This window comes from Aotus nancymaae, unplaced genomic scaffold (assembly GCF_030222135.1).
Source record: "Aotus nancymaae isolate 86718 unplaced genomic scaffold, 86718_ANA_hifiasm-v0.15.2.pri h1tg000015l_1, whole genome shotgun sequence".
NCBI classification, from domain to species: domain Eukaryota; kingdom Metazoa; phylum Chordata; class Mammalia; order Primates; family Aotidae; genus Aotus; species Aotus nancymaae.
In genome coordinates this window covers 4,474,406-4,488,849 of record NW_026988427.1, presented here as the reverse complement: position 1 = coordinate 4,488,849, position 14,444 = coordinate 4,474,406, and positions in this window count along the sequence as shown.

The window sequence follows — 14,444 nt, the reverse complement described above, 5'->3', positions numbered from 1 at the left end:
AACCATATTCAAGGGGAGAAGACTCAGACTCCACCTTCTGAGCGAACTGTTAATAAACTTGCAAACATCTTTTAAAAGGACTACACAGTGTTTTCCTGAACGAAAGTTCCCACACGCCCCGGTGGCACTTTAACACCAACTAATCCTCCTACCCACTGGCCCCTCAGTCCCTGTTTTGTGCATCTTCTCAGCACTAAACTCCACTTTAGACTCTCTGCTTTCAGCAGACCTTGTCTCCTCATGAAAGGGAAGCTGAGACAGCACATCCCCCTGACAGACACCCTTGGTGCTGAACTTGAACCCCATTTCCATGTTGAATCCTGCATTGAGTCTGGAGACACTTTGCCTCCTCCACGACCTCGCCCAACCTGTTCTCATCCTTCCTCTTCCCTTCCCTCACATTCTCGGAATGTGCTAGGTTTCTTTCCCTTAAGTAAACCCATCCCTTGAGCCTGGGGTGGGAAGATCACTCAGAAGGAGTCTGTAATAAGCCAGCCAAGGTCAGATCCGGGCAGGAGGCAAAAAAGAAAGGGAAGGCCAAAAGAAAGCTCGTTTTGGAAGTAGAAGGGTCATCCCCCAAAGGTGATGGTATTGGGGATAAGGGAGGTTTGAACACGACTTCGAGGTCCCAACTTCTGCATCCTATGAATCCTTGCTTGGGATCTTTCTTACTAGGTTTGGGAGAGATCTCTTCTGTCCCTTTAAATTCCAGAGCAGCAAATGGCCATGTATCCTGTTGTGAAGAGGCTGAAAAGAAGCTGCTTCCAGAGGCCCGCAGAGATGAGAGGAGGGCAGGAGTGGAGGCCTGGGTCTGTGAGTCCCTGAGGCAGGACCTGGTCCCAGAGCTGCCCAGGATTCCATTGCTCTCCCTTTAACCTGGAAGCCCCTTCAGGATGTCCCCCCAAAAATCCCTTCCACTTAAAAGAAATGCATTGCAGGCCGGGTGCAGTGACTCACGCCTGTAATCCCAGCTCTTTGAGAGGCTGAGGCAGGAGGATCACCTGAGGTCGGGAGTTCAAGACCAACCTGGTCAACATGGCTAAACCCTGTCTCTACTGAAAATACAAAAATTAGCTGGATGTGGTGGCACACACCTTTAATCCCAGCTACTCGGGGGCTGAGGCAGGAGGATCACTTGAACCCTGGAGGCAGAGGTGATAGTGAGTCGAGATTGTGCCACTGTACTCCAGCCTGGGCGATGGAGCAAGATTTCAGGTCAAAAAGAAAAAAACAACAACAAGATGCATCGCAGTAAAACATACACAACGTAAAATTTACCTTGTTTTCCCAATAGAGAGAATTTAATATACGGACTTGTTAAACAGGGCAGCAAAGAGCCGTGGCAAACAATCCAAAAGGCAAAACAAAAGTGAATGTTGAATTCACACCGAGAGTCACTGCCACTCCTGCAAGTGGGTGGGAGCGGGGAGAAGTTAGGGTCCTCAGAATCCAAAAGCCTGGATCTGGGGTGGGGCTCTGCCTGGCCACTGCTGGTGCCTCTAATCTATTAGAGGCAGGTTCTGGGGGTGTGAGAAGTGAGAACAAATGCAATCAGAACCAACTGCAGCTGTGAAACTGACCACGCTAGCCATCTTCAAGCATGCAGTTCAGTGGCATTCACGTCTCTGTGCAACCATCACCGCCACCCATCCAGAGCACTTTTACTTTCCCAGACTGAAGCTCTACGCATTAAATAACTCTCCATTCCCTTCGACCCCCGCCCCCAACTAACCTCTGTTCTACTTTCTATGACTTTGACTTTCTAAGTGGAGTCATACAGTGTTTGTCCTTTGTGTCTGGCTTATTTCACTTTGTGTAGCACGTTAAAGGTACACCCATGTTGTAGGAAGTATCAGAACTTCCTTCCTTTTGAAGGCTGGCTAATATTCCATTGTGTGGATAGACCACACTTTGTTCATGCATTCCTTCCTCCATTGATGGACATGTGGGTTTCTTCTAGCTTTTGGCTGCTGTGAATAATGCTGCTATGAACAGGCGTGTGCAAACGTGTTTGAGTCTCTGCTTGCAATGCTTTGGGGTACATACCCAGGAGTGGAATTGCTGGATTGTGTGGTAATTCTATGATTTTGAGAAACCCCCACACCGTCTTCCCTAGTAAATTTCCTTTTCTCACTTTACGAAATGGGCCTCCTTTCTCAGCCCGTTCCTCACTCAGTCTCCCTTCTACTCAACTCATGAGACTTTTTGACGGAATAGTCCACACTGACAGGCGTGTCCCTTTTCGAGCTGTCCTCTGCCCGCCCCATGCACCGAAACTGCCCTGGGCACCCCAGAGGTTGATAGAACAGCCTCTCCTCAGACCTCAGCCTCCTGGGCCTCCCCTTGCCCCTGACACCGAGACACTCCCCTCCTCCTCTCCACTTGCCTGCGGGGCCGCCTGGCTCCCCGCCCCCTCCAGGGTTCCTCTGCACCTTCCAGGGCCTTTTCTGCTGGTTCTTTTCACCCACTGCCCTTCTTCACCATGTGCCCCAGAGTCAGCCTCAGAGCCCTTTTCTCTTCCCAGAGGTACTCTGCAAGAACCTCATCCACCCCTTAGTCACTGGTGCAGACTGCCTAGCTCTGTCCTTCCTGACCCCCACCCACCTGATTCTGAGCTCTGCACCGGCAGCCACCAGTGGCCTTTCCACATGGACTGAGTGCAAGTGACCAGTCTGGCTGGGGGCCCTGGAGGCCGGGACACGACACCCTTCTCTCAGCCCTCATCACAGTCTGTGTGAGGTAAGCACTTGACTTCCATCTGTTTTGTTTTCGTTTTTGCTTACTTTTTTTTTTTTTTTTTGATGAAATCTTGCTCTGCTGCCCAGGAGTGCAATGGCGCGATCTCGGCTCACTGCAACCTCCACCTCTTGGGTTCAAGCAGTTCTCCTGCCTCAGCCTCCTGAGTAGCTGGGATTACAGGCGCGCAACACCACGCCCGGTTAATTTGTGTATTTTTAGTAGAGACCAGGTTTCACCGTGTTGGCCAGGCTGGTCTCAAACTCTTAACCTCAAGTGATCTGCCCGCCTCAGCCCCACAAAGTGCTGGGATTACAGGCATGAGCCGCTGCACCTGGCCTGCTTACTTATTAATTGATTTACTTAAATGAAATAGCACATGAATCCATTATCATTGCAAAATGTCACATCATATGTTAGGCCTGTAGAGTTGTAAAGAAAATCCTCCTTCTCCCATGCCCCCACCAGCTGCTGCCTCCTTAGAGACAGCACTGCTAATGTCAAGTGGGTTACATTGTCCTCCGGTCCATTTTACACATTTGCACACACATATACCCATATGAAAACATATCGACTAGTTGTAAATTTAGATGATCTTACATGAATGGCTTCATCCTCGAAGTCGGGTTCTGGCGTCCTTTGTTACCAGAGTGGTGTGTTCTGGAAGGCTCATCATGGCCGCACAGACGGTCTTCTCAGGCTTCCTCACTCTGCCTTGTACCCCACAGCATGGATGTCTCAGAAAGCATGGAGGGGGCTGGGTGTGGTAGCTCATGCCTGTAATCCCAGCACTTTGAGAGGCTGAGGTGGGCAGATCACTTGAGGCCAGGAGTTTGAGATCAACCTGACCAACATGGTAAAACCCCATCTCCACTAAAAATACAAAAAATTAGCCGGGCATGGTGGTGCATGCCTGCAATCCTATCTACTTGGGAGGCTGAGGCATGAGAATCGCTTGAACCCAGGACGCAGAGTTTGCAGTGAGCTGAGATCACACCACTGCACTCCAGCCTGGGAGACAGAGTGAGACCCTGTCTTAAAAAAAAAAAAAAAAAAATTAAAGTACAGAAGGGCTCCCCAACATCCCTGGTTAGCGGACATCTAGGCTGTCTCCAGTGTTCTGCTAGTACACGCTGCACACGCCTCTTCTGGCACACGTGCAGATATTTCTTTGGACAGACACCTGGAAGTGGAATTCCTTGGCAAAAAGAATCCACATTGTATATCTCAAATAGTTATTGCCAAACTGTCCTTAGAAGCAACAGCAGTTCATCCTCACCTAGAGGAGAAGGAAGGGGGCAAGTGGCACTCACTAGCTGAAGAATCACCGTGACAGCTTGCAAAAATTTTTACCCCAAATTCACCACTTTAATGGGAAAGTCACTGTGATGAATTTGCATGTGGGTACCAGCAACACTGAATCTGTGCAGGAGCCTGGGCAGGAGGGGGCGGCGTATGTGGCTGTGCCTCAAGTCTTCAGGGTGGCTGGCTGTTCGCGCTCACAGTCTTTAAACCTATCATAGCCACTATCATATCCAACGCCCCATGCAATGAAGTGAACACGTCTTCTTAAGAAGTAGAACAGATTCTGAAGAAAGTGTATCTCCTCAGAGACTTAGGAGAGAAGTTGAAAGTGACAAAAAGCATGGCCAGGCACAGTGGTTCACTCCCGTAATCCCAGCACTTTGGGAGGCCGAGGTGGGCGGATTACTTGAAGTCAGGAGCTCGAGACCAGGCTAACACGGTGAAACTCTGTCCCTACTAAAAATACAAAAATTAGCCAGACGTAGTGGCAAGTGCCTGTAATCCCTGCTACTCAGGAGGCTGAGGCAGGAGAATCGCTTGAACCCGGGAGGTGGAGGGTAGAGTGAGCCAAAATCACACCACTGCACTCCAGCCTGGGTGACAGAGCAAGACTCAATCTCAAAAAAAAAGGGGACAAAAAAGTAATAAATCGATACAAAATAAATATGGAAGAAAATGTCATTTGTATTTAATACCGTATGACACTAATTTTTGTTTGTTTTCATTTTTGTAGAGATGGGGTCTCACAGTGTTTTCCAGGCTGGTCTCAAACTCCTGGGCTCAAGCAGTCCTCCCACCACAGCCTCCCAAAGTGCTGAGATTATAGACTGGAGCCACTATGTCCGGGCAATGCTGAACATTATTTTTACTGAACACAAACATACCACTTTATACATGAAACAGTTGTTCAAATGCTTTCCATTTTGTGGAAGTTTTTGATGAGTTGTGCCTCTGGATGTTTAAGACTGCAGAGTGATATTTAGGAAACCGGATTGGAATTTTTGGATGAACAGGAAATTTATGTAAAACGCATTTAAATAAAGAATTGCATAGCCTCTGGCTCTCAGGAAGTGCACTATCCCGCGAGCTTCAGGATTTGGATAAGGAGGGATGCTTGTTCCCATTGACCCGCACCATTGGCAACACAAATAATCATCGTTTTCACCGTTGTCACTCTGGTGGCAAGAAATGCCCTCTCACGGCTTCGGTCCCCTGTCAGGGATTTTTGAGTCACAGTGGGGCATCCTTTCATCGCTCACTGTTTCTATTTCTCCCAACAACTGGGTAGCTTTGGGGCGTCCCAGTCAGCAGATCGACTTGCCTTGAAGAGAGTGAGACCCAGCCTCCAGTCAGTGCCCCAACTGCCCGTAATCCCTTCCCACCAAGCTAACCCACCAGAGCTTCCCAGACCTCGACAAGCTCTCTGACAAGCACCTTCCAAAACTTGCAGAGGGCACAGGAGCCCATTAAGACAGGGGTCCCCAACTCCTGACCTCAAACTAGCACCAGTTCATGGCCTGTTAGGAACTGGGTGGCCCAGCAGGAGGTGAGCTGCCGGCGAGTGTTACCGCCTGAGCTCTACCCACTGTCAGATCAACAGCAGCATTAGATTCTCATCATAGGAGAGAGAACCCTATTGAGAACTGCGCAGCAAGGGATCTAGGTTGTGCGCTGCTTATGAGAATCTAATGCTGGATGTTACCTCCCGAAACCTCCCCACCCCCACCTCCGTCCATGGAAAAACTGTCTGCCAAAAAGGTTGGGGACCACTACATTAAGAGACGCAGGCTGATCTGAGCATCCTCTGGAAGAAGAGTCTAGCACAGAGGGTGATCGTTAAAAGGCACAGAGTCGTTATGATGATGAAAATGTTCACTGTGGCAATGGTTGCACAACTCTGTGAATATGCTAAAATCCACTGAGTCATACACTCATACATTCATATGGCATGTGAATTTTATCTCAATAAAGCTGTTAATATGAAAAAGGAAATGTCAAACCCAAGACTTGCAATATGCTTCTTTGATTACCACCCCACCTACTCCTTCCCTGCGCAGCATCTCCAGGGTGTTTGTGCAAATCACGAGATGCTGACCGTGGACCACCAAGATAATTGACTGGATGGTAAATGTGCGCGGTCGCCATCTTTCTACTGTTAGCAAACAGCCTGACTGAATCATCTAGGCCGGGAGGAAAAGTGTGTCTATATAAAGATAGTAACCGAGCATTATTAACGTAGCAGGAAAAAAGCTAACTGAAATACCCTTGGAACTATGGCATTGGATAACTGTATCATGGAGCATGACAGAATCATTAAAAAATAATGTATTTCATCTGCCTGCCTTGGTCTCCCAAAGTGCTGGGATTACAGGTGTGCGCCACCACGCATGACCTCTTTTTTTAACCAGATCCCTGGTAAACTCATTACCGCAGGGAAGACACCAAGCCATTCATGAAGGATCTGCCCCCATGACCCAAACATCTCCCACTAGGCCTCGCCTCCAACACAGGAGGTCACATTTCGACATGAGATTTGGAGGAGACACACAGCCAAACCATATCAGTGTCCATCAACAGAGAACAGAGTACATTATTATTATTATTGTTGTTAGGATTATTTTTGAAATGGAGTTTCATTCTTGTTGCCCAGGCTGAAGTGCAATGGCATGATCTCGGCTCATTGTAATCTCTTCCTCCCGGGTTCAAGCAATTCTCCTCCCTCAGCCTCCCAAGTAGCCGAGACTACAAGCACCCACCACCAAGACTGGCTAATTTTGTATTTTTAATAGAGACAGGATTTCACCATGTTGGTCAGGCAGGTCTTGAACTGCTGACCTCAGGTGATCTGCCTACCTCGGCCTTCCAAAGTGCTGGGATTACAGACAGGCGTGAGCCACCACGCCTGGCCATCAGAGTAAATTATTTACAGTGTGTCCCACAGTGGGATGCTACATAGGCATTTGAAAGAATGTCGCAGCTCCATGGAAACTGACATGGAAGATCACCAAGATACATTGATGATAGTCCAAGACCTTGTGCATAGGATTCTTCCATTTGGATAATTTTATGTACACACATGTATACATACATATATATAAACTCACAGATAATTGAATACAGGGGCAAAGTATTTAACCATTGGTAGAGAAGGATGCCACCTGTTAGCTCAGAGGCTGGCAGGTGTGCTGCATTGCTGTGTCCCAGCTGAATGCTAAGCCTGAGCCTTCTTTTGTGGATATAAAAGAACCTGTTTGGAAGGAGATAAAAGAAGCTCATGGCAGTGCTTGTGTATTAATTTTAAAGCTTTTGATGGAAAAGGAGATTAGCTAACCCAACTAATACTCAACTTTTACAACTCAACAATAAGAAACCAAACAACGTAATAAAAAATGGTCAAAATATTTGCAAAGGGTCGGGTGCCATTGGCTCACGCTTGTAATCCCAGCACTTTGGCAGGCCGAGGCAGGCAGATCACTTGAGGTCAGGAGTTCAAGACTAGTCTGGCCAACATGGAGAAACCCTGTCTCTACTAAATATACAAAAATTAGCCGGGCATGGTGGCACACACCTGTAATCCCAGCTACTCGGGAGGCTGAGGCAGGAGAGCTGCTTGAACTCAGGAGGTGGAGGTTGCAGTGAGCTGAAACAGCACCACTGCACTCCAGCCTGGACGACAGAGCAAGACTCCATTTCAACATTGAAAAAACGCATCTCAGTCCATTCGGGCTTCAATAATAAAATACCATAAACTGGGTGGTTTATAAACAACAGAAGTGTATTTCTCACAGTCCCAGAGGCTGGGATGTCCAAGAGGAAGACACTGACAGATTCAGTGTCTGGTGAGGGCCAACTTCCTGGTTCCTAGATTACATCCTCTCGCTGTGTCCTTGCATGGTGGAAGGAGTAGAGTGTCTCTCTGGAGCCTCTTTGGGCCTCTTTTATAAGGGCACTAATCCCATTCATGAGCTCCACTCTCATGACCTAATCACCTCCCAAATGCCCCACCTTCTACTACCCTCTCCTTGGGGGTTAGAATCTCAACACATTAATTGGGACAGGGAGAGGAAATCACAGACATTCAGACCATAGCAAGCCACTTCATCAAAGAAGATATGTGGCCAGCAAATAAGCACATAACATCATTATCATTAGGAAATCGAAACTAAAGCCACAATAAAGACTACTACACATCCACCAGAAAGGCTAATTTTTTTTTTTTTGAGACAAACTCTCACTCTGTTGCCCAGAATGGAGTGCAGTGATGCGATCTCAGTTCACTGCAACCTCTGTCTCCAGGGTTCAAGTAATTCTCCTGCCTTAGCCTCCTGAGTAGCTGGGATTACAGGTGCGCAACACCACTCCCAGCTAATTTTTGTATTTTTAGTAGAGACAGGGTTTCACCATGTTGGCCAAGATGGTCTCGATCTCTTGACCTTGTGATCTGCCCGCCTCAGCCTCCCAAAGTGCTGGGATTACAGGCGTGAGCCACCGCACCAGGTTTGGGCCTCTTTTCTAAGGGCGCTAATCCCATTCATGAGGGCTCCACCCTCATGACCTAATGACCTAATCATTAGCTTATCATTGACCTAAAAGGTTAAATATCTCCACAGGTGGCTACTCTATGTTCACCTTACGTTATGTAAAGTGCTAATTTACTGAGCACCAGAGAATTCATCATGGACAATTCCCCTACCTGCTCCTTCTCCCTCGCAACCTGTGGATGACCATACACCCTCCCTCTTTCACTTCCAGCCAGCTTTTCTTCTTTAAATATTGAAGCCCTCAAAATCATCTCGGAGAAAAGTGCAGACCACGGACTGGAACAGGATAGGTTTGTTATCTTAATTGTGGTTTACATATTCTAAAACCCATCAAATTGTACAGTTTATGTAAAGTTTATTCCATAAAAATTCTAGGTGGAGGCCAGTAGATTGCTTGAGCCTAGGAGTTCAAGATCAGCCTAGGCAACATGGTGAAACTCTGTCTCTTCAAAAAATAAAAATTAGCTGGGTGTGGTGGCTCCTGCCTGTAAGCCCAGCTACTTGGCACGCTGAGCCTAGAGTATTGCTTGGGTCCAGGAAATGGAGCTATGGTCACACCAAGGGTGAAGAGGGAGAAAAGAAGAAAAAGACACAAATTCCACCCCTAACCATTAATGGCAATTCTCCCTATGAGTTGGTGGGTTTTTTTCTCGTTCTATCGCCCAGGCTGGAGTGCCGTGGTGCAATCTCAGCTCACTGCAATCTCTGCCTCCTGGGTTCAAGTGATTCTCCCATCTCAGCCTCCTGAGTAGCTGGGATTACAGGCATGCACCATCACGCACAGCTAGTTTTTGTATTTTTAGTAGAGACAGCGTTTCCCCATGTTGGCCAGGCTGGTCTCAAACTCCTGACCTCAAGTGATCTGCCCGCCTCAGCCTCCCAAAGTGCTGGAATTACAGGCATGAGCTACCACACCTGGCCGAATTATGACTTCATATTATCTTTTGAGGGAGGAATTTGTTTTGGTTAAACATATTTCCTAATTTTTCCACGATGAACATATATTGCTTTTGTAAACAAAAAGGTATCTGAGACAGTTCTCTATCAATTTAAAGGTTTATTTTTCCAAAGTTAACCTTTTATCTGTAACTATCTGCTTAGGAACCAAAGGAAAGGCAATTTTTTGGGTGACTCAGCTTTCAGCTTAATTTTATTTTCTTTCAGCATAGTGAATCGCCCAGGCTGGAGTGCAGTGGTGCAATCTCAGCTTACTGCAACCTCTGCCTCCTGGGTTCAAGTGATTCTCCCATCTCACCCTCCTGAGCAGCAGTAGTAGTGAAGTGGAATTCCAATATACCCTCTCGTGTGTCTGTCTGACTTCACGTCAATCTCTCACAAGCTGCTGGCTCTGCAAGGCAGGTGGGATCTGACTCTTCTGTCCACAGGACGCAGCAGAGTGTAGCTTTAGTACACACTCAATAAGATACGGGAATGGATGGGAGTACCAGGTCCATCAGGGCAGCAGCAGGAGCTTGCGGAGTCTGACAGCTCACACCCTCTTGGTCCACTGCTCACTGCTTCTGAAGCCTGTTTAGGTGGTGGTGGAGAATGCCATGAAAAAGCTATCTCTTGCAAACCAAGAATGCCTTTCTTAAAAATTATGAAGTTTCTGCCAGGAGCACTCTTGTTCTTCGTACCAGTCAGGCTATCAGATTAAAACGGATTCACCATTTGTTCCTTCTTCCATCATACTCACTTGCTACTCTATGGATTCATCTTATCTAGGGGTACTCTTTGCCAGCAAACAAGATTGCAGGGGGAAAAAGGGAAGAGCAAAGATTTAAGAATAAGAAAAAAGGTAACATTGCACATTCAGCTAATTCTACCCATTAACTTTTTTTTTCCATGATTGGGAAAGATAGCCAATTTGCCTGGGCCTGCTCTGCCCCTCTCAGCCCTTTGCCATTTGGGAAACTCTGCTCTGTCTTTGGGTCCTGATTGCTGGCCTACCCCGGCATCCTCTTCTTCTTTGCCTAAGCGCTGTTTTTCTAAAGTTAGACCCCAAACAGAAAGGACTATGAGGCCGTCTTGCTTTCGTTTGGGAGCGAACGCGGCAGCCGGGGGGTTACTGTGCGAGAGGCACTGTGTGAGCTCCTGGTGTGTGTCTTGTCCTTTGATCATCCCAGCACCGCTAAGAGGTCAGAACTGTTGTGGAGGAGACAATCCATTGCTGAGGGTATATGGCCAGGAGGAGAACAACTAGAACCCAGGCCTCTGCCACCAGAGGCCACACTTTTGACCAAGGCACCGTGGCCCATCAAAGATACATGCTGACCAACACCACGAACCCTGAAGCTTCGGGTGTATAGCAGCCTCGGCCTGCTGTTGGGGACTGAAGGGACACTGAGGTGATAACAACCACCCCTCCCCTCATCCCCAGGCTGAGTCCTTCATTCCTGACAACAGGGCTGAGACTCCTGTCTGCTATCTCTTAGATTAGCCCACAGCTATTTTTATTCTGCTCTTGCTTAGGGAAGAAACACAGCTTGGGCAAACCCTCCAGCAGGGCCCCAGGGAAGACCACCATTAGCCAAGGAAGAACACAGACTTGCTTCACTGTCTTTTTTCTGCCACATACACACACTAACACAACGTACTGACACCTTCTTTTCAGAACAAGCTTCAGTGAATCTGTTGAAATAAAGCAAATTCTCATCTCCTGGTTTGGTGGGAAAAAGGTTTCAAGGACATGGGCTGGGTGAAGGGAAATGGGACCCAAGAAGGGAAAAATAGGAAGCGTGCTAGGGAAGCCGGGAAGAACCAGGCTGCAGTGTGGGCAGCGATCACTAACGTGGGGTGGGTGAGGAGCCTCAGCCACAGGGCAGTGGAGCTGATCAGGGTCCGGAGCTCGCCTGGGGGAGGCCTGCCTGCATGGCACATTTAACTTTTGAATGATGGCTGAGCATCCTGTAGATATGGTCAAAGCTGTAGGGACATGGATGACCTTGCCTTTGATACAAAGGGAACAAGATCTGAGGCATTTAAGCCTGAATAGGAGGGGAGTTGCTTGAGAGGTAAGAGGGAAACCAAGACAGTGTGGCACCACATAGCCGGGGAGCTTTCTGGAAGAACCAATGCCCAACAGGGCCAACGACTGTGAGAGGTAAGAAAAGGGTGGGTAGGGGCAGGAGGTGGCCTCCAGGTAGGCGGGTGAGGTCACTGAGGCCCTACGCTCAGCTCTTGCCATGCGGCCCTGCTTGCCCTCCTTGGATGTGCCAGTGTGCCCCTGCCTGACTCTAGCTGCTACCTCTGTGTGGAAGCCTCACAGAGGCTGCTCCATACTTTTAGTTCCTTGACTGTCAGCTAACCAAAATGTAACAGCTAAGCCGGGCACAGTGGTTCATGCCTGTAATCCCAGAACTTTGGGAGGCTGAGGTGGAAGGATTGCTTGAGCCCAGGAGTTTGAGACCAGCCTGGGCAACAAAGTGAGGATTCATCTCTACAAAAAATAAACAAAATCTAGCCAGGCGTGGTGGTGCACACCTGTAGTCCCAGCTACTTGGGAGGCTGAGGTTCGTAGATTGCTTGAGCCTTGGAGGCGGAGGTTGTGGTGAGCCATTATCGCACCACTGCACTAGAACCTGGGCAACAGAGTGAGACCCCTTAAAAAAAAAAAGGTAAAGTAGCATCTGAGCTTGCATTACTGTTTAACAGTGAAAATTAAGACCACTTAGGAAACATATTCCAAAAACAAAATATAGGTAAGCTTCATACATTTATGTTTTTAAAAATCTGAAACGTACATATAAATATGCATACGTACACATGCAGTGTGTTTGTGTGTGTGTGTGTGTGTATCTCTATAAGAGCATTTCAAATGGACTGATGAAGATTACCACACCTACTGCAAGACTGTAGAGCAAATGTGGACACTGCCCTCTCATGGTTGAGCATGGAGAGGGCCGTGTTCTGCTTTGGGGAAGGATTAACCCTGGTGGCTGGTGGAGCTTGCAAGCTGTTATCAATGACATTTCAAAATGGGTCACATTTGACTCTATTTTCAGAAGGAGGCAAGTAAAAGAGGAATAAAGCGTCAAAGGGAGCATTTTTAGGGCATACAGAGCCCACGCAATTCCATATTGTGAGGAGGATGTTGACAATTAGTGGGAAGCAGTAAAGACAAATGTTAAGACAAGAAAACCCTAACTTGATGACATCCATCTGCTGCACTTACAGCTGGAATCTGAGTGGGAATTTCCCATCTGTGCTTTATTCTCAGCTTTAATTTAACTATAAATAAGACACATGTGTGCACAATCTGCTCTGAGTGTCTTTTGGGGCCAGGAATTGTTTAAGGATGATATACAGCCTACAAAGTGTGTGTGTGTGTGTGTGTGTGTGTGTGTGTGTGTGTGTGTGTGTGTACACAAAGTGTGGATCTATACTTAGATCCAACTTGGAATCTACCCGTTAAGCTAGTCTGAGATGTGTAGCTAGTTTTTTATAACTTGGTCCCATGATGATCTGCCACTTTATAACTGAGGCCTTAACTCTTGACATCCTCTGCTCAAACACCTCCAACAGAACTGCTGGTGCCTGGCCCAGCTTCTCCTGAAGCACCTCTGCTGTCAGCGGCAGGAAACCTCAGTGCCTAGAGCCCTGGGGTGGCGGCATTTTAAAAGGCCATGGCAGGCCTGGTCTGAAGACAGCTACACTTGCTGCTTTACATTGTCTTTGGATTCTCAAGTTAACTCTACAAGGACCCATATGGATTATCACCTCCATTTTACAGATGGGAAAACTGAGGCTTAGCAACATAAGGTAACTTGCCAATAGTCCTGTGGTCTACTAGCAGTGGAGCCAAATCTCAAAAGCAAGTGTTTGAGCCAAGGGTCAAAGTCTGTATTCTTTCCACTTTCCCTTCAGCCTCCACACTGCCCCTCCCAGGTACTCTGGGGCTATAAATAGTGGGAAAGGCTGGGATTTCAAACTCGAGGTCAGCCAGGCCTGTAGCACAAGGAGACAGCACCTCCAACGCTGGCCTAACCTGGGCCTTCTCCCTCTGGTCTGGACAGAACTCAGGCTCACATGGTCTCAGCTTCTCACTAGCTTCTCCTTCCTTAGTTATACTTAGCTCTGGACATCAGAGAGAAAGGCATGTGCCAGCCCAAATCACTGCACGCCCCCAGGCCTGGCCAAGCTGCTATGGCAGAGAAAGGCATCGCTCAGCCTCTTCAGATGTTGGTATGAGCCACTTCCAACATGGGCTGTTTTCTGTTCCATTTCTGTTTTTTTAAAACACAGATGGGGTCTTGCTATGTTGCCCAGCTGGTCTCCAACTCCTGGGCTCAAGTGATCATCCCACTTCAGCCTCCCAAAATTCTAGGAATAGAGGCATCCCCACCACACCTCGTTGAACAGAAGCTGTTGGACCTTCCTTCCTGACAGTCTGTGAGATTTTATTTCCATGCCTCCTTCTGTTCCTCCTTGAGGGAGGAACCTCGTCTGGTTTACCAATGTATTTGTAATGTTCGGCAGTGTCTATAACACCGTGTGTGTGGCAGCTGTTTAATAGTTCCTTGTTATTGGTTGGGAACAGAAAGAAAATAATTCTTTGTTGAATGAATGAATAAATAAATAATCTAAGTTCATGTCCTAAAAATCTGGACATCAAAAAAGAGGGCTGGGCATAGTGGCTTTAATCTCAGCACTTTGGGAGGCCGAGGCGGGTGGATCACCTGAAGTTAGGTGTTCAAGACCAGCCCGGCCAACACGGAGAAATTCTGTCTCTACTAAAAAAATACAAAAATTAGCCAGGTGTGGTGGTGCATGCCTGTAATCCCAGCTACTTGGGAGGTTGAGGCAAGAGAATCTCTTGAACCCAGGAAGCCGAGGCTACCGTTAGCCAGGATCACACCACTG